General features: G+C 36.3%; 1 protein-coding gene across 7 annotated transcripts in view; it reads right to left on the minus strand.

Annotated features, from left to right (window-relative positions):
• B3GALT1 (beta-1,3-galactosyltransferase 1) overlaps nucleotides 1–21,793 on the minus strand; it is a 202,481-nt gene that overhangs the window by 142,241 nt on the left and 38,447 nt on the right. For 2 of the 7 annotated variants that reach the window (XM_030486617.1, XM_030486611.1), the window contains exon 2: nucleotides 13,662–13,725. The exons of 4 other annotated variants lie outside the window; for them this stretch is intronic. The gene's annotated coding sequence lies outside the window, so the exon portion shown is untranslated. Of the gene's footprint in view, nucleotides 1–13,661; nucleotides 13,726–16,426; nucleotides 16,646–21,793 lie in introns of those variants that run through there. One more of the 7 variants, XM_030486612.1, reaches the window with a different exon arrangement.

Consider the following 21,793-nt stretch of genomic DNA (forward strand, 5'->3'; position numbering starts at 1 on the left):
ACTGTACAGGTCGCATCTGTCTTCATATTACTTTGGGAAGGTTTTTTGTTTCCCCACTGAAGCCTTGAGTTTAAAGAACCTCCCGCAAAATTCAAGTAGAAGGACAGAAGTTCAAATCTAATAGCTGACATTTGTTAGCATTAAGAAACCCCTGATTTAATCAGTCACAACAAATGGGTTGGATCTGTTATGCATGATCAGTTACGAATTTGGGCAGATTATATCAAAGAAACAGGCACTAAATTAGTAGCTGGAATAACATTAATTAACAGGCACTAGTTTTAATTTTTTTTTTTTGGTACAGTAGATCTCCACACAGCACAAACTTGGCTCATTAATATGAATGAAATATCATGCTATAATCACAAAAATGTTCAGCATGTTTAGCCAAGTGCCCTAACGAACAGCAGAGATGTCAGACACCAGTGTAAACAGCATTGCCAAATCCCTGGGTTTCTTTTATGTTTGACTGGTTTTCAACCATGGGCTGTTATTGCACAGGCCAAGCACAGATAGCTGCGATTTGTGCTTCTTCACAGCTACCCACAGCTTCCTGGAATGGAAAACTGCTGACTGGACGGCATCCAGCAGCCGCACAGGGCTGTGTTAGAATGGCCAGAAACTGGACAAGGTAATCATTAATCTGTGCCTGTGCTGCTTGGGCAGCTATCACACTCGCTCATGACCTGCCTAGGGCTTTGAAGAAGCAGGATTTCTGACAGAGAGGCTCAGTGTTGCTCCCTCAAAGATTTGAATGTGCTGGCAGGGCTTATGCCAAGCACTCAACCATCAGTAAAGGGAGCAGTAAAGAAACCTGAATAGAAGTGAATATATAAGCACAGGAATAATGTTGGCAGGAATCATCGTTTAGGCCTGATAGGTTTGCTTCCTTGCCCCAGCTTCCTACATACAATCTTTTAACCCATATCATGCTTTTGAATGCTTTTACTGTGTATATTGTCAATGTTACAAAGGTTCCCTTTATGTATTGCTTACCCCTGTTGTTCATGTTCTGGCCTATTATACGGAACACCAAGTTTTCTTCCTTAAGTCTTTAGGCTAGAGAAAGCTGCGGGTGCCTCAAACGCAGTGTTCTCAGCCCTCCGCTGTCCTTCTCTGTAGCATCCCAGGTTAAGATGCAGATCAAGGGATTTAGGCCAAGTGAAAAGGCACAGCAAGCTGAAGCTCCAAGATTTCTTTTGGGGCTGAACTGCTGCCACCTTGTCAACGTGTACTGAAGTTTGTATTGTACCTTTAAACACATACTAGCATGTACTAGAGTATGCTATACCTGAGCAACTGAGTAAATGGATTCCAATGAGAGAGGTTTTTTAGTTCACCTTTGCTTCTGGTAATACATTTTTTTATATAAATAATTCACATTGCCCAGGTTAATGGATTTTTGTCTTCCAGTTTGAGTTTCCCAGGAAATTACATTCCATACTAAATATGGAATAAATTCAGTTCATTCAACAACCTCAACAAGGCAGATTATGTAAAAGTGCAGCCAAAGTAAAGAAGTCTTCCTAACGTTACTCTCCAAGTAAAATTGTACTTAATAACAGAGTAGCAATGTTTGATTCTCAACACATGGGTTGTTGCCTGCACATAGACCCTCACAGAAGGACTAAGCTTTCCCTGAAAAACATGGTCTAATATAAAACCTATATATGTTTGACCATGATATAAATCTGAGTTCAAATTCAAGTAAAATCTTTAAAAAATCCTCTAACAAATCTGAACAGATTTAAATCAAATTTTATCAGATTAATTGTTCCTGACTTTTCCCTTGGCAGAAAGGTATGCATGAACAAATCTGGCAGATTTTCTTCTATCCATTCAGAAATTGGGTTTTACTTCCAAGTTTTACACACTTAGTGTTATTAACAATAAGATACAGTTATTTATACTAACTAAACCTCCTCACTGCACAAAATTTGCTTTTTAAAAATTTTATTTTAGCTTTTCTAACGTAGTTCATCATGAGTAAATTTATCCTTTAAAGTATTGTTTGTACTGATACTGTTATATCCATACCTTGTAGTGTTAAGACAATTGTATGATACAAATCAGAATAATATGAGTAAACCCTGTAGGATAGATTATTCTATTGGGAGGATTCAGAAACTTGAGTTCAACATGAAAAGATGAACACGTCTATTTAAAAAATCATCTTACTGCTTCAGAACAAGTATTGCATTAAGTTATAGTTAAGACATTGGAGTTAAGTCCCATGAAAAACAATCTATTTAAAAGAAAACACAGCCCAAAACTTACAAGCATCAGTAAATCTACGTTATAAAGTGTATTCGTATATGCTATTCTGACAGTGGCGTGGGGTATTTTCAGACTCCTTTAACACATGAAGATCAGTAAGTAGAAAATTTAATCATACACTTACGTATATTTAATCACTTCATGCAGCAGAATGACAGAACTTTACTGAACTGTTATTACAGCTTTTAATTTTAAGTTGCTTATCAAGCAGACTGATTTTGACCTTTAGACAAAGAGAAAATTATCCATAAAATGAAAGGGATAAGATCTTCAGGTACGGCAATCTGCGATAGCTACTACAAGGTCAGCAGAGCTTTGAAAATTTATCACTCCCATCTACTCAAATTAATACAAGACATCTGGTTGGATTCTACATGCTCCAAGAGACATAGTGTAAATGAAGTAATAATTGTATAGAGTTAATTTTTATAATTTTTCTAAACACTGAAATTACTCCTGAATTTTGTACTATAAACACATTATCTGTTTTTCTTAATTTCTGCCTATACAGTAAACTAATTATAAACTAAAAATTTTAATTTATTATATTTTGCATGTATCACTTCACTAGAAAGCACATACAGAAAGCTGCAAAAATTCCTACTTTATAATTTTAAAACACTCTGCTGGAATGGCCAATAAGCCATTTTATTTCTGTTCTCCATTTATTCACACAATAGGCACAAAACAGCCACGGCACAGCAGTTTGCACCAAATGATCTAAACGCCATGCCTAATCTCTAGGATTAAAACCTGTTCTATTTCCTGTAATTTCCAAACTCTGCTGTTTAGACTGAAACTCCCAGTGATGGTCTCAGTCTGTACAAATCCAGATAATTTTCCTGCAGGACTGCCCAGCCCATGATTTCCATATTCCTGCCTTTTATAGTTTACAAGAAACATTTTATTAGATAAACCCATACGTGTCATTTTCTTTCTAATTTTTCATATCCTGAAGAACAGCCTGCTTGCTTCTGTCCATCTGCTGTTCAAGATGATGGTTCTTTAATTGTACCTGTGCTTCTAAGGAAGCACGTTTCATAACAAAGACTAAAAGCCAAGTTCAATGTATGGAATAACACAATTTAATTTTTACATTTTCTACTTAATTATTATTTTGTATATAGAAAAACTTGACAAAATGGCTACTTATAAACATTTAGTTAAGCAGGTGATACCTGCTTATAAAACAGTACGCTTGCCCATGAGATCTCCATATTTAGTCCTATGAAGTCTTTCATCAACACTAACCTAAATTAATCAGTTTAAAAATGAATAGCTATATCTCACTAGAGACCATAATGAAGTTCACATCTAAGCACCATTTCCGTATTTCAAAGAAAGGTCAAGAATACGTGGGTATTCTTAACTATACTGAACTCTCATCTATGTATAATGAGTCTCAAAATGTTATTATTTTACATTCGTTATGCTGTCATTACATTTGTAATGACAGCATAATGTAATTTGTACATCTGTATATTCTTCCTCTAGCTCCCAAGACCTAAATATTCTCTCAGTGCAGCCTGTATACATTTATTAATTGGAAAATAATTTAAATTCCTGTTGTGTTTAACAAATAATACAACCTCTAGGGGTTAAAAACTCACTGTCTTTTGCCTCTCGGTTACATTTGCCTCCAGTGTACAGGCAAGTATGCACAGACACTCTGTTCATATTAAACATTCCTATATTTAGAAACCATCAAAATGAAATTCTGAGATGACGTTGCACCTCCATGCTTCTATTCATTCATCACCTTTGTCACCTAAATAATACTCAAAGGCAAATTCAGATTTATTCTAGTTCTAAACATAACTTCTGTGGTAGTTCAGAGACAAGCTGCACTTGTGATCTCTTTACCTTTCAAGTTTCCCTCTCTGTTAAAATCTACATTCTGTGGATCCAGCTGAAATTCGTAATTTGAGAGGTACCCTATCCTCGCTGTACTGTTGTGCTAACAGAGATTTCTTACTGCAATCCTCCTTCAAGTGCATATCATTCTTGTAACAGTACTTCTTACCTTCCCTCTGTTTGGCAAGATACACTGCATTGTCCAGCCTACATATCTGAGCTAGATCTTCCATGTTACCTAGTTCTCAGAAGAGACACATCTTGTAGATTGCCGCAGGACATTTGTCTTCCCTGCATTTACGTGAATCCCACATTGCCACACAACCTCTGTACAATTAGGACAGATGTTTTCAAACATATAATTTTTTGCCCTGCCAACTTAAATATCTGCATGCTGGCTAGTCAGTCCTTAAGCAGATGTTTATTTCCAATACTTGATATTTTCTTTCTACCTGTCCAGTCATTATCAATACTACAAAGTCACAAAACGTTTTGCTACCTCCGAACACTGATTTGTTTCCAGATGACTTTTCCTAATACCCTCTTTTTTAGTTTAGTTCTGCATAGTCAAACAGAGGAATGTCAACCAGATAAATCAATGTAAATATACTTCAGTTACATCTTATACTACATTGCGTAGCTGTACCTTAGCGGAAAAAATTAATAAAAACTATATTTTGAGGAAAAGTAATATATTCACAGACAACAGTGAGCAAAGAGATTAAAAGCTATTAAATTATTCACTTTTCTGAAGTATTTGCTCACTAGCCCCACTAAATGTCTACAAGAAATATTTCTAGATTTGTACTTAGTAGTTTCACATCATGGGTACTAGAAGGTGATGAACAGACAAGAGGAAAACCTGGCAAGGAAAGTATCCTTTGAAAAATACAGAGAAATGAAATCTAAACTTTTCTTTGGTATTATTAGAACCCAGACTAAATTGCAGGGAGCAGATGTTCATTAATTCCCTAATCACTAACAGACACAACAGTCCTGAAATAGGTACCAAGTCTACTCTGTGGTATCCAAAGGGACTGCAAGATGTTCAGAAATGAATGCTACAGTAACCAGTCTGTAAGTAGCCAGTTGCATTCACTGAATGGAAATGGAGGCCTAAGTCCATCCTGTCCTAGAAATACTGATACCTAATTCTGGGCTGAAGAAAGATAGCCATTTCCACCAAGGTTTCAAAGTGCTGAGATTGCCTTTGAGCTGGGTCTAAGCCGGACATTGTGCTCTCTCAAAAAACATCTGAGTAGCTTCATATCGATTAATCCAATTATCAGAGTCATTAAGAAGGAATTAGAAAAAATAGGTCCAAATTTAGGATTTAGCTCCCTGCCTAATCTCGAGGAGGCTTGACATGTGTATTTTGTATCTGCCATGGTATCAGATTTTTACCAGTGTACTGTAGTGTTACTATCCTGAAATGGAGCTGCGGAAGCTGGTGGATTTTGCATTAATAGTGAAATATCAGTTGAAGCCAGAGGTAGAACTTGGTTGTTTTCATGAGAATCCTGCAAGCTTCAGGCTATTTAGTATTCTCACCTTCCTTCTGAAACATACTCAATCGCTTATGGATTTTATTAGCAAACAGTGGAGCAGAGAAACATTTTAGATGTAAGCCTAGCAAGGATACTAGTGAATCCAACACCTCCCTGAGTCTAATGCTGAGAGTGTGGTATGTACCCACAACATGTGGACTTCAGCACCATTTGGAACAAATTAATGTCACTTGCTCTCAAATAGTCTCTGCCATCGAAAAGCCACCTTGTATCAAACTGCCTTGGTGAGGCATAGTCAAGCAATGCAATGACTGTGGATGACTTTGGTACTTAAACAAACCTGACACACAGTTTACATGCATTGACCCTGTCCGGAAATTGTAGCCTAAATCGGTACCACTGTTGGTGTCTCCTGTGTAGCGTCTCTAAACAGGAAAATCCTTTGAACTTTCATTATTTTAAAAGAACATCAAAATTTGGGTTTAGAATTGGGACTGGTGCAATAGTTAAAGTAAGAATTAAAACTCAGGGTGGAAGAAATGAAGACTGATAATTTCTCTTGAGAGGTAAAAGTACAGTAACAGCTAATAAAAAGCAGAGGAAAGCAAGTAATTATAAAGACAGGGCTTAACTGGTACATGTTTTGGGGATTTTGGTCTTGCTTTTCAGCCAATACCATGGAACACTTCCACTTGGGAAATACTCTGCAGTACTTTTTGGATGTAAGATGTTGAAAGTAGTCTGGTAGCAAAGCTTCCAGTATTTTTACTGTGGGTGAATCTTGAGATTGCAGACCTTCTGCAGTGACATTTGCTCATTCTTTTTCATGCCACAGACAAAGCATCACTGTGCTAAACGAAATGAGGCATAATTATGTGGAAAACTAAGATGCATATGGACACTCTGACATAGACATTCTATAAAATGTGGATATTATCAGAAAATTATCACTTAGCTAAGGAAAACCTTTATGGATTCTGAGCATTAGTTCTTACCTTACTAGAAAAGATTCTTTTGGCATTCTCACTACTTTAAAATTTTATATTTATTACAAAACATGCAGTCACCAGGTTAATATAAGGGATTACAGTAGTTATATTTAACTGGCAAGTTAGTGTTCTAAGTAGCAGTTTATTGTGAATTACTTTTAGAAAATGTAATTTAAATTGGTAATCTCTTTTATGTCAAAAAGGAATTCAGACTGGTTTCATTTCTGCCTTTTATATTTTTTTGATAATTATTTCTGTGAAGAAAACGTCAATGCCCTATAACTTTGTATCAAAAGCCAACATTTATCATTTAGATCTTCATGTACATTATCTAATACTGAAGTGTTAGCAAAATGAGAAAAAAATAGTAGGTTTTACGTCCTATATATCTTCCGAGATGGATGAGACAGGCAAATATATCAAAATTTAGAGAGCCAGTAGCAAGTTACTTGCAACTATTACTAACTCTTCTACTGGAGGTTATTCTTCCCTCAATGGCTCATTGAATTGTTCTGTTCCAAAACGCTCCAGCTGATTTCCTAATAATACCTGTTAAGCGTTTACTGAGTGAAATCATGACACTCTTATGCTAGTAACAGTTTTGCCAGATGAGCCAAGTTTAAATCAAGACATCTGGGCAAATACCATGACATTTTTCTTCATTGGCTATCTTGAAATCAGTGTAACAGAGTTCTCAAACCAACTTTCGTTTTTCGAGCAAGTAAATTTATATCACACTACGTAGCTTATCATCTAGCTTGCTTGCTGCAGAACAAGCAATTTTCCAGGGTTGTACCTAGCTGGCATACATGGTGCTGTGTTACGTCTGTCCAGCCAATGCTGCTTCAGTTAAGGAACAGGAAAAAGTCTTCACAGCTACTACACTCCATCAATTTTTCCAATGTCTTCAAATTATTGTCTTTTAGTTAAGTAAATTTACATCTTGATACATGTATCATCTCATGTTCACCATTACATGCATCTCTCTTATACACTTGACAAAATCATTGCTATTTGTATTGTAGTGTTCCTCCTCCTCTAACCAACCTGGCAGCCAATTCTAACTTTCCACTGTCAACCTCAAGAGCTTTATGTAGTAGTGTAATGAAAATGAAAGAAACCACTGTCCATCGTCAGAGTCCTGATAAGTCTCTACACACATAGGAGCCTTTAATTTTTAGGCTCTGTTTTAGAGTAAATGAGTGACACAAAAGTAATTGCCAGTAGTGTAAAGGCAGACCCAAAACCAATCCACAGGAAGGCCTCCAAAGAGTGAGAGTTTGGGTTCTGTACATTAGATAAGACAGAATGGGGATATTTGGATTCCAAGAATCCTCCTCTCATGAAAACAACACAATTACAGGACCCAATTTATCAAAAGCTAGATCTAGAAATTCTGAAGAATAGATGCAAAGATTACTAAAGCATTTTTGTTGTCTGAGAAGTATTACAAGCTCTAACAGTAGATGTAACCATTGGATAGCACTGCAAACTTCCAACAGTAAGCGGAGAATGGCAGAATTACCTTTCCTTCTGGTAGAGGGTGGTGAACGTCTGCTTGAGGCTTCTGTATTAAGCCACTTTGTCCAATGCTGTTTGTTTTCTAAAAACAAGTTTTGCTAAGAATAATTTATTTTAGACTGGCAGATCTAAATATGAAGAAACTACACTTGCTTTACCTCTTGTCTTCTGGTATTATACAACACAGTAGCATTTGCCACATGCTAGAAGAAAATGTGAAACCTGAATCAACGCCTTTTGTTGTTACTGATCCTCTAGTATTGTTGTTGCTTCCTGTGAGACACAGGAGGAATATGAAAAATTAAAACTTGCTTTTAATGAAGTGATATTTGATGCTAAATGCTTTCATATTATTGCAGTATCTGTCATAGTAATATTTTAATATTTGATTAACTAAATTAGGTAAATGAGGAATGTAATTAAAATGCTATTCTCAACCTCTAAGATAATTTAAGAAATTAGATGAGCGATGGATTAGTTCACATACACTACAGGAAACACTGAAAAACCCCCACATTATTGTCTCCCACATGACTAGTAAGTCAGCTGATTTCAACATGATTTAACCGTCCGTAGTTATTTTGAGTACAGCGCTGCTTTCTCTTGGGGTGCATTGTAGGTTAATGTTTAGTGTCTTTAAACCAAGCTAAAACAAGACAGTGTTTCAATCAGTTCAATTACATAGAGCTGAAGTTCTCAACTTTGTCTCTACCGAGACCTCCTTTTTTCAGCTTGAGAGGTCCTGTCTCTCTAGTCAAGCAAAGGACTCCACTCCCCTTTGAAAAATGGAAAGTATAAAATCACCCTAATGCCCTGACACTCATTTACTACTCCATCGTACATTCTCGTTCTTTGGGCTAAAAGCCTTTGAGACATGATGGGGTTCTTTCTTGCTTCCAGTTAGCCAATTAGCCTCTAGAGTAGATTAAACTACAGCTGAGTGCATATCCACCAACGAGAGGGAGCTCAACTCTTTGGAAGACCTCTTTCAGCCTGACTTAGAGCTGTTCGAGAATTCAGTTTTGAAGATTATTAGGTGAAGTTATAAAATCCATGGTAAACAGAATTGTTACACTTAGTGCCAAACAGAGGGCATAGAAGCGTAAGTGATTTTTTTAATTCCCTGCTAACTTACATGAAGACATAATTCTGATAACCAGGAGCTGGCAGTATTATACTCAGGAGGCACTCTGAGAGCTACATACTACCTTGGAAATGTATATAGAAAAGTGATTTACCCACCACAGGGGTCCACTCTTTATAATAACACATAGTAGACTAGTTATTTTAAATTAACATTATTTTGTTGGTTTAAAGAAATCATGGTCTCTATGAAGCTTGTAAAATATATCACCTCTGTAGTACTAGAAATTGCTACTATAAGAACATATGAATTACAAAAAACCATAATAATCACACTAAATATATGCTAACATATTATGACTTAAAATAGTAATTAGCATGTCAATTCCAGCAACTTTTTAGACTTGCACTTGCATTGTGTTCAGAATAAAGTTTGCAAAGTACAAACTTTCTTTTAGCTCTACATGACCCTAAAACTGCCAGCATACACAAACAGAAGTTGCTACCTGTTATTTGTTATCTAGATATTGTCTTTAAAAATAGACCCTGAAATGGGGCAACAGTCCCAGGCAACAACTTCACATTCTAAAAGGGTGCCAGTTAATGAAAGTAAGAATATCTGGTTTCTGAAAATATATGCATGCAAATTCATGCAAAATGCATTACATATACATATGTATATTATATGTTTGCATACACATTTATGTTTGTATACACATTTATATTCAAGTCTTACGAGGAGCAGCTGAGGGAACTGGAGTTGTTTAGCCTGGAGAAAAGGGGGCTCAGGGGAGACCTTATTGCTCTCGATAAGTACCTGAAAGGAGGTTGTAGTAATGTGGAGGTCAGTCTCTTCTCCTGGATAACAAATGGTAGGACGAGAGGAAACAGCCTCAAGTTGTGCCAGGGGAGGTTTAGACTGGATATTAGGAAAAATTTCTTCACCAGAAGGGTTGTCAAGCACTGGAATAGGCTGCCTGAAGTGGTTGAGTCACCATCCCTGGAGGTATTTAAAAGATGTGTAGATGTGCACTTGGGGATGTGGTTTAGTGGTGGACTCGGAAGTGCTAGGTTAACAGCTGGGCTTGATGATCTTAAAGCTCCTTTCCAACCTATATAATTCTATGAATTTATACACATATACATATGTGTATGTGTGCATATATATGCATACATATATATAATATATAAAAAAAATAAAAACCCAACCCAAACAAATCAACACACACACACAAAATGAACATCCGCCCTCCCCCTCGAAACCTCCACAACACTATTTAAATATTCTCTTTAATAGAAAACTTTGCTACTTCTTGGGGAGGCAAAAACTTTTCTATCCTACTCGCAGGGAAGGTATACCAGCATAGGAGGTGACCTGTATGAATAGACAGGAATAGAAGGATAACCTATATAACAGGTACTCACATTTCACTGCAAATTGAGAATGTTAGTCATTACCACCCTGTTACCTCCCCCTTTCTTCTTGAGTCTCCCCACTGACCATGCTTTACTTGAGAGCGCTCTATTGCTTCCCCTCATTCTCCCTCTCCCTTTTTCCCCACTTTGAACTTTCCTGTCTGCTTCTTCTCTTTAACTTCAGTTTTTCTTAAAGGATTCAGAATGGTAGCAGTGTACTTTTAACCACTGACAATTCAAATAGGATCAGAGTGATGTCAAAGGAGTTCACACCTCCCTACCAGCATGTGTTTATAGAAAATGACTTCTGGCTTCTCAAAATGTAAATGCTTGTTACAGAGGGAGAAATATGTCATAAAAAGGAGATACTAAAGAAAGCAAGAGGCTTTATCCTCTCTTCCCTTACTTCTCATTCAGTTCACAGAAGGTGTCACATTTCATTTCACTCTAAAACCTGCTCAGGCTTTGGTTTAAAAAGATCTGGAATATGAAATCTTCTGTGTCCTGTTTTCTTTGGGTCATCCATGAAGTGAACTGGGATTTTCACAGATGTTATGTGTGGAATAACTAAGGAATACCAAGCACTGTATATTAAATTAGCTTTGGTGTCAAAACAAGAAAAAAGAAATCCAAACCAAAAATTTGCCAGATTCCCCCCTTCCCCAATTGTTCTATGAAGTCAAAAGCAATGATTGCCTGCCTGATAATGTGTCTTACATCATTCGTTATCAGTTGTATATAGACCTTTCCAAACAAATTAAATAAGACCTTGAGAAGCAAACAATAAAAAACGTACATATGTAATCTTTCCATACATACGATTGCATTAAGGGAAGAAAGAGAAAAAAAGAATCACATTTCTCTGTACAAAATTTTGATGAAGTTATCCAACATGCTGATTTAAGATAGCATTATTGTCCACCACCACCATATTCAGGTATCATTAATAACCACATTTTCAGGCAAGCGTGAGATTTTTAAAGAAATGCCAACAAAAAGATAAACAAAATCTTTCGTTGTCAAGATGTGAGTATGTTCAAGTTCCATTTCATGTGCCCTTTCAAAGGTTTTGATTGCCTTTTCCACAGCCTGACCTCACCTTGCTCTTTTCCTCACAAATTTATTTTCTCACGTAGACACTATAAAACACAGCCATATTGGTAACATTACCCCAAAGATCCATTTATATTTACTTAATTCACATGTAATAGAATATCTATGAATATTCAGACCACTTATTTCACTGAATAATGAATTATTTATCCATTCACAAACACAACGCTGCATTAATCATGGCTAGACCTATTTTTGCAGTATATGAGTGATTTTTTTTTTTTTCCAACTCTTACAAGTTTCTTAAAATATATTTAATTGGTATCATTTAATTCAGGGAGTTACAACTTATAAACACAGAACTTCAGCTCTATTCTAATAATTATGGAATAGTATGTAGACCGCTTCTGATCTTTTTATGATACAAGTGTCACTTATTCATTATTCTGCAAAAAACTATTCAAATGAGGGATATTCTTTTTCTGTTGCTGACCTGAACAGATTTAAAGCATTTTCTGGTAAGACCTTAAAGGATGAAAATGAAGAAAAAAAGTCTCAAACAATAAGAAGGAGCCAAAAGGACAAATTTTTTTTACTACTGACATGAAGTCCACACACTGGATTATCAGGGGATAAAAACTACTAAAGAAGAATGAGTAGAAATACAGTGACTAACAAATACAGAAGATGGGGAAGAAAGATGTGAAGAACTTCCCAATCAAGCACTCTAGGAAATTTCTTGTAAATCACAATCTATAAGTTCCAAATAGTTGCCAGCACTTTCTGCTTTTGTGTAAGTAGCAGACACTTGTGGAAGTAACACTGTTCTAATTCAGCACAGAAAAAAACCCATCAGTTTGTTCTGTTGACACCCCTGGCATAACACAGAGTTAACTGATTACATATGCCACATTTCCCCTGGTTTCTTAGTAGGAAACTACAAGGGAAGCAACAGTCTCTTTGACATATGCAGTTTTAGAGTGTGCTCTGTGTATAAATCACAGTAAAAGTCTGAACAGTAACACCAGCTGGTGCAAATGTACAAACAATGGCAAGGTAGCACAAAATTGTTAAAGTTTAAAATTTAGGAGAAATATTAATGCTGCTGCTTTCATCCCCATTTTTCAGTGACTTTTCATTTCTTTACCAAACTAATTCTCAGAAGTTCAGAAAGTTCATGAATGATTTATTTTAGCATCTTAAAGGGAGCGCAAATGTTGACAATATATTGAATATTAAAATTTCTCAAGCATTTCCTTATTTGTATTATTCAATAGCTGTTTTACAGGTTCTACGTCACATTCTTCCTCCTATCTCTTGGAAGACAGCATCTTTTGTTAAGTAAGCTTATTAAGCATGTCAGCTATTTTAAAACTGATGAATTTCATCCACTCTTCATTAATTCATATAACTATTTCTTCTTGTATTTCTTCCCTCACACACACACCCTCCCCCCCGCAATCCTTTTATAAGAGCTTTTATTCCCATACTCCCAACTAGGAAAGCCTTTAATGAGTTGAAAGCTGTAGTAAGAGGTTTCCTGTTTTGTATCAGCATCTGCTAAAATGTCCTTTATTTGATGAGTACAAGAATAGACCTAAAGAACAGTGACCTGAATCTCTGTTACTAAACTTTCAGATTTTACAAAATCCAGTATCACTTATTAGCCCTGAATGATGCTGCAGCTTTCGCTCTGAGAAAAACAGAGTTTGTACACAGGATTTTAGATAAAACAGATCAGATATATGTTCTCCGAATATTCACTAGAGGGACCCTGTAACTGAGTAACCTGCAAGAGTTACCACTGGATTTCCTGATGCTACTGGTCTCTAGTCTAGCCTAGCCCAGTACTACAGCACCACAAAATCAATCTGAAGGAAAAATTTATTTGAGAGGAACAACTTGCATCAGGGAATTCAGTTTTCTTTCTTAATAAGTCTAATGATTTGTTCTACCTGACCTTTTCCTTTTGTTGCTTAGTTTTTCTTCTACGTGCCTTCCCCCATCACCAAGTCTTCTGCACCCTGAAATAACAAACAGAATAAATTAATCTAGAGTTCAAAAGTTTTATGAAACAGAAATTAACTACGGAGCACTTCTCTTTGTTTTTTAAATTATTTCCCATAATTTTCTAGCCGCAGAAAAACCTTGATTTTCTAGTAGTTTCTACTTTTCAATGGAGGAATTTGATAGCTCTAACTCCAGCAGAGTCAAACCATCTCTGCTCCGATGGTACCTGAATTCTTATCAGTCACCCTAAGAGTCATCCTGCAATTATCTCATAGAGATTAAATTAATAACAGTAATGAAATAATAATTAAAATCACTTCTGTTACATTTGAAGACAGAGGAAGAATCCCCGTGGAAGGCAAAGAAAATATGCCAGCTAGTCATTGAAATCTTGTAAACCCTATTTTAAATATTATCCCACCAGAGGAAAATCGATCTAACACTGGTTACGTATTACAAATGAGCACTGGGGGTTTAGCATGACAGTGATTATGATCACAAAGCTGCTACATACAATTTATTTGCATTGAAATCTTCAAGCATAATGGGCAAATAAATAATGACGGACCTTTATTATTTCTTCTATAAAAGACAAGTTGAACAATTTTTGCAAGGTATTTGCAAGAGTAAGATTGAAATTAGGGGTAGATACATCATATAAACTCTACAGGACTCTAAATGAAAATTAAAACTGTGATAGGAAAACAACATTTTGAAAAATAGCTTTTTCCTTCTCTTTTTTGAGCATTGGCTATTCAAAGACAGAAAAGGGCATTTTCAGTAACGAAAGGAGAAAATATATTGTGCCTAACATGACTTACTATTTGTACTAAAAAACACCCCAATAAAATGAAGGAGCCTCATAAATCTCATTATTGATTTTTAAATAATTTTACTAATAGCTCTATAAAATGCATAGTGACACTTTTCTTTAAACCACATCTAGCATAGTTTAGTCACAGGACTCGCTTTTAGCTTCATCTGAAACATTGGACCAGTATTTCATTTCTACTACAGTAGTTTCAAATAGAGGCAAACAGGGATGCTTAGAGATTTAACCTGAATGTTATTAAAATACATTATTACTAGTGAATGATAAGTTATGTTCTTTCTAGAGATATGAGCCTGAAACTTTCATGCCTGACCTAATTTAGTAGTATTTCATGAAATGAATCTTAAAAACAAAGAAACCATTTTTGTAAATTTGCTGCTCATGTTAGAAATCTCAAGAGTTCTCATTAAAAGAAAATTACATTCATGCGATCAAGAAAGCTTTTGTCATCCTGCAGATGAAGTTGTCTGTGTGGAGTTATGAACTAATTTGAAATTATTTGAAAAAGCAGCTAAAAGAGGGTTTCTTCTGATGAGTTCTTACTTAAAAAAAAAAGAAAAAAAGGGGAGAAAAAAAAAAAGGAATATGACTGAGGAAAACTGATTACTCATGTGAATAGATAGTTTCCATGAAAAAACTACAGCTATCAGAAAGTTCCAGATTGGCATTCATGGTCCATAGGTGCCTGAAGCAGAACTAGTCCCCTTGCTGCATGGTATTCATTTGACACACTTGCAGCTAGCTTCCATAGCAGTCACTTGAATGCTTCCAGATGGAGTGAGGTCCTCTTAATCTGCACACCTGCATGGAAATCTGCATTTTTTTTCTATTATTAAAAGCGGGTTGTCATACCATGAGCTGCTGCAGAGTCAAGCTGACCTCCTGAACTACTTAAAAGTTAACTACTGTTAGTAATATATACAAATGCATATAATTGTATACATAATTTTGTTTATGTATATGTGCTTGGAAATAGATACTTTTTAATACGTACACATGCTTTATGTATGTATAAAAACCAGATGAGACAGACTTCTGCATAGGGTAACTCATTTTCCATATATGTGGCTGGCATATACAGCCATAACTGTACCTACTTGTATTTACCTGTTGATCAACATCATTAAGAAAGTGTTTAAGGCTGTAAACTGCTGGTGAAGTCTGTTACACACTTGTTATTTCAAATTAAAAGAAGAGCAGGGAGAGGAGATGTTTTTGGGGCTGGTTAGTGTTAATTTTGTGGTACTTCTATAAAGTAATCCTTCCAACTATATTACAAGCTATTACTTGTCAGCAAAAAGTAGTTTTAAATGGTACATCAAACCCCAAACTGATATCTTCTCAAACAAGTCATAATTTTTTATAATGAAGAAGTAGCTATCAATTCACTTCCCAACATGTTATTTGCACAAAGAATAGATTAGTTATTGCCTCCGGTATGGACACTTGCTGCAAATGTATGTAGAGTACATCCTAAATCAGTGATATTACTGCTACCTTCCCAGAAGGCTTTGCACAGATTTATTCTACCATTATCTGTTAAACATTAAGCATTCCTTCAGCATGTATATTTCACCGACATTGTTTAAATCTGTGCTTCTTATGGAAAGCTGCATATTAGCATCAGCCATTTAACTCTTTCACTTTTTCAGATCATTCTGTGCATCTATTCCTATAAGATATTAAGGACAAATCCTATGTTAACTTTTAAGGAAAAACATCTACAGTCTTTATTCCACAAGAACTGCAGAGACAAACCTCGTATTTGATTAACTTAATGCTTCCAAAACAGGAAGCACTTTGGCATGCCCATTGTGCTGAACACCTCCAAGTTACATATTTGTAAACATTCCATTATTGCTTACTATTTCTAATGTACTTACTACAGTTGATGTCAGTTGGTTTCAAGAACAATAGAGAGCCCCAGAGTTGCAGAGAGTAATAGCAGTAGTTTAGGAGGTGGTACTCCTCACTGGCTCTATGCTCAGCTAAGGTCTTTGCTCAGCAGGGGACACTAGGTTCTCACACATGCGTTCCTAAATACAAAATCAGTGTCTTGTCTACTTCACACAGAACATGCAGCTGCTGTAACAGATGGTGACCTAGTGAAAAGGTTGTGAGAAAAAAAACAAAATAATGATGTTGGTTGCAAAATACACTACTCAAGCCAGGAGAAGGTGAAACTGCCTTGCAAAGGCAGTTCTGAGTTTGCGTAACTACTGATAATCAGAAATACCAGCAGAAGTCAAGGCAAGTGACAATTTAATGTTTCTAAGTACAGCAAAATTAAAACTCTGCATATTTAAGAAGTTTATTTTTAGAAAACATCGGTGCCTAATCTAGATTGTGATGTAGCCAGTTCACTTCCATCTAACTAGGATATCATTAAGAAGACATTTTTTTCCTCCTCTTTTATCCAGTACATGGTATCTGCTGATTCATTACAGATAGGTAGATGAGGTCCCCATCAATGCAGTGACTGGAGGCAGCAGACGTGCCGAACAAATAGATGTAGACTAAAGAACAAGCTATCTCTGACAGAAACCAAAGCAGTTCTGCAAAAACAAGCAGCACTGCTACCTGCAAATCTTATGAGTCTTAATCTATTCTTGATTTTCATTTGTGGTATCTCTCCCCTGCTTGGACTCCTTGGCAATACAGTTAAATTTCTGATGCATCTTTTCACCCAGTGGTGATCCTAACTGCTGTCTTTCTTGTTTACCAAAATGCTTCTCTCCCTGAAATGTGAGGTCTAGTCATGTTTGCTGCCATGCTTCTCATGGCTTTCCTCCTCCCTCTTGGTTCAGCTGAAATTGAAAGGATCAAAAGGCAAGGTCAACTGAAGACAAATTCTCCTTTTCTACCACGATTTTTAATGCCAATAGCATTTAAAAATACCGTAATGTACACTAAGACAGTATCATCTGTGTGCCTTGTCGTGCCAGCAAGGATAAAGCTAACAAAAAGAGAATGCAAATTGACTTAACAAATTTTTGGTGCAATCTATATGGTTAATTTTTGTAATGTTTTCTTTTTCACAATGCCTCACTGAAAACAGCTGGAGAAAATAAGGCCTGTTCTGCTTTTCACTTAAGACTAACACAGTGGCAGAAAGGAGCTAAACCTTCTGTGAGACAAAACTCCAGCTACTCAGACATGCAGTGGTTGTCCAGTGGTTATTCTCAGGTGTTGCTTCTTGGCCTAGCTCTCCTTTCTCTACAAGGAATGGGACTTTTTGCTTTTTGCAAGTTCTAAAGCTTACTTCAGTGATCAATGAATTTCAGAGAAATTAAATACTTACTTTAGACAATAACCCCTGAAATCACATACTAAAAATTTCTGTAAATAAGAAAGAATTGTACATGAATTGTGCGCAGCCTGGCTTTGTATGTAAGCGCCTGAGTTATGGCTGCCATGAGCACAAAAAAGAATTATATAGACCAGGCCAGCTCAGGTCCAGCAAGATGATACCAGCTCTGGAGTGCTGCCAGAAGGTGGTTCTGGAGAAGCCAAGTAGGACACAAATTGTCTGGTAATGTGCTGAAGTGAAGCCAGTCTGGGCATGCCTGCCATGCCCTGCCAGCACTTCTGGTTCCACAATGTCTCACTGGGTCAGGCAGACCCAGATGCGACACCTGAACTGGCTCCATGTGTTAGCATAGTGTGCACACTGAGCAGTTCTGGAAGGGCCAGTCACAGGAGGCACACCAAGCTTCAAAAGCAATGGAATTAAATTCTTCCTCATTCTAGGAAAGGGAGCTTCTTCCAGTCTGTTTTCATTGCAGATAATGGAGTTTTGACTTGATTTTAATGCTTAACAAAAGATAATCTTTTTTCCCTTTACTGGAAACATCATAAATAATATTATATTGTGCAATGTTTAGCACTTGGATGTGCAAGCCCAGCCAGTTCTAAAATGAGATAGGTAGTGCACAATGAATGTTAAGAACTTTTCCAAAAGTTTCCATAAAAGGCATTTAATAATGTAGATATCTGTGACTTTCTTTGAGAAATATGTTTTTCTTTGAAAATGATACTTACTGTCTGTCTCCATGCAACTGAGAAGCACTTTAGACAAATGTTCTATTCTTCTTTCTTTAGACTTACACAGGCTTTACAGGAACATTTGTTTTATAAGACGTGAAACTCTGAGAGGCCTTTTGATTTGCCTGTACTACATTTAACTTCCTAGTGAATACACACATTTTTAGCTTTTAACATTTCTTTACCCTCACCTGCGCTAGAAATACTTGCTATTTTTATTAGGTATACTTGGCTATGTCTTCTTCCACCTGTATTTCTTAAAGACAATGACACAGTCTCTTTCTACATTTTGTTGTGTTTATTTTGAGAGACAACATGATTTATCTTTAAAAGGGGGCTAACTCCAGGTTACTGAAAGCTCTGTATGAGCACTATGGACAAAATATGTCCCATATGTTTAAAAAAAATCAAAACAAACCAAAAACCAACAATATAGTCCATATGCATAGTTTACATTAATATTCAGCAGTTCCTCTTTTCACTGTCACTTATTCTTCCTGTGTTAAACATGTGACGATCTCATTCCTTACTTTTCCAACTTGTTTTTTTTAAATAAGCTTTTATAACTTTAGCATCATTGACAGACATTTCTTGTCTTATTTGAATTTATTCAGCTTTTATCTGCTTATGTTTTCCTGTTCAGAAAATGCCATCACTTATAAAAAAAAATTATACGAACTACACATTCACTGTTTCTCTAAAGGTGTAGGTATTACAAAGTGATTAACATGTACCTAGTCTAGCCTGTAAAACTTTTTCGTACTATGAAAAGTCCAGGTGCTACAGAAATCAATAGAGAAACTCACATTAATGAGCTAGGATTTCACTGTTAACTTGTTCTAAAAGAGAAATGCCAGTTTAACAGTTCACTGATGACAGGCTACTGTACAGTGCAGTGAACGAAGATCAATATGCCAAACTACAAGAAGAAAAGGTAATTGTAAATCTATGTGCTGCATTGCTGAGACAATGTTTTTTATAGAACAAACAAGTTTTCCCACTTTCTCTCAAAAGTGAGTTCTGTGTTCACGAAGAATGAATTGTACTGGTTCAAAATGTCTGCAGGCTGTCCTGACCAGCTTTGTCAGGCCCAGACTTGGAGATTTCATCGGTCTCTTTAGGTCAGAGATATTACGTAAAGCTGAGGAGGAAAGAAGCCAGACAAGACCCCTCTTGCAAATTAGCTTAAAACGTCTACAGAAATTACTAGTAGGCTGCTAAGCCATTCTCTCACCACAGATGTTTTGACTTCTTCTTGAGCCATGGCTGAACATTTAGGTCTTGACCGGACCACTATACTAATTGGCAATGGTACTGGGCACCCCCTGCTCAAAATATAATTGGACAGAATTGGCATGGAATTCAGAAAAATAAATCTAGTTCTTGTAAGTTTCTTCAAAATACTTTCTCCCACAATGACCAGTACCATGTAAAAATTTACAGTATCTCAATAAATTGTGAGAGCTAAATTATCGTCTTAAGATATAACAAATAAAATTATGCTTTCATATTATTCCGATTTTACATAATTGATCACAGCCTGTTCTGGCAGAAGAGAACAGCTGTCTGAAGTAACTTCATGTAACATCTCCAACAGCGCATTTTTTCTGTCTGCTTACAGATAATTGTATGCAATTACAACATTCTAGTAATCTCTGGTAAGCAGTTAATTTAGTTGGGTTTGTGGGTCTCGGGTTTTGTTTTTTATTTCCCCTTCTAATTCTCTCCCTCTAAAGAATAAACTGAAACATAGAATGGATAAGATAGAGACTTCACAACTGATTTTAACAATCTTAAATATGGACCATCCACACATCCCATCTGTATTGCTACAGATTTTGCCCAGACATTAAAACACTTTATACTGAGTACAGCTCCCCCATACCACATAAGGACATTTCAAACTTTTCCATTAGAAAAACTGCAGTCAAGTGGAGTCAGCTAAACTGACTGCCATTTAAAGCCCCAAAGAGTCAAATACTTCTCAAAATCTGTATTAAAAGCATGTCCTTGAAAATCTTTTTTCCCCCTATTACTTTTATTTTCACCCAAAGCACAGCAAGTTACAGCTTTAGAGATCACCTCTAATTTAACTCTTCTTGGGACTTGCCCTTCTGGACTGCCAACAGAGCAAGTCCTTGTGCTCCTGAGTTGGTGCATGTGCTGCCCTGCACCAAAAGCAGGCCTGTGTCAGAACTGCAAAGTGACTGCAGATTTTCTGTATTTCATGCACTTCAGCCTATGCCCAAGTAGTAAAATCCTTCTACACTGCCAGTGTGGGTGGTCTTTTAACAAGGAGGCATAACAGAGTATAACAAAGAATGTTTCATATGGAAGAAGATAGAGTCATTTATTTGTACATTTTATAAACCTTTAATTAGACTAGCTAGTCAATACTTATCGAGCATGTGAATTCTGCCTTTCTCAAGCAGGAGAAAACAGAGATTCTCTAAGTCTCTTTGAAAATCTTGGCCATTACACAAATTACTTTAATTCCAATGAGATTTCAGCTTGAATCACAGAGATATTCTTTTTTCCTCAAATCCTGCAGCAAGTCCCATAAGGTAGGTACACAGAATAGTATGAAAGCACTTCAACAAACTAGCTTTGATCTTTCCAGCGCACAGCACCCAAAAAGGCACTCAAGATTAAATGGAGATGCAAATATTGTACAGTTCTTGCTGTCAAGCTATTTCACTTGATAGCTGACCAGTTTTAAAATACTTATAGCATTCTTGCATGTGCAAGAAACTTGGGGGGGTATGTTGTCTTTGAGCATTTATTTTCTGTATAGATTTGCTAATCTACAAAAAAATGCATGTAGGCTAGTTTTCAGTACAGCTAGTAAAACAAATAAAACTTCTGGACATTGGCTATGGAACACACAAACAAACAGTTTTGGAATTTCTGCAATTGTGTGTTTATATAGTGAGTAAAAAAGGAAGTAGTAAACAAGGAAGCTTGTTTCCAGTAGGGGCTGTAAGACAAATTTTCTACCATTCTAGCATTTTAAGGGCAACTGCAATATAGAAACATGAATAAATGTAGGGTTGTGGAAGGAGTCTACCTGTTTCATCTGTTGAGTGCCATTTCAAAAATGCAGGTGTCTATTGTTTTTTCAGCAGGTGGGAGAGTGTTCTGTTGCCAACAGTAGACTGCCTTTGCTACAAACAATATGCAAGCAAAATATGCATTCCACTTGTAGA

Source organism: Strigops habroptila, chromosome 5 (genome assembly GCF_004027225.2).
Source record: "Strigops habroptila isolate Jane chromosome 5, bStrHab1.2.pri, whole genome shotgun sequence".
Lineage (NCBI taxonomy): Eukaryota > Metazoa > Chordata > Aves > Psittaciformes > Psittacidae > Strigops > Strigops habroptila.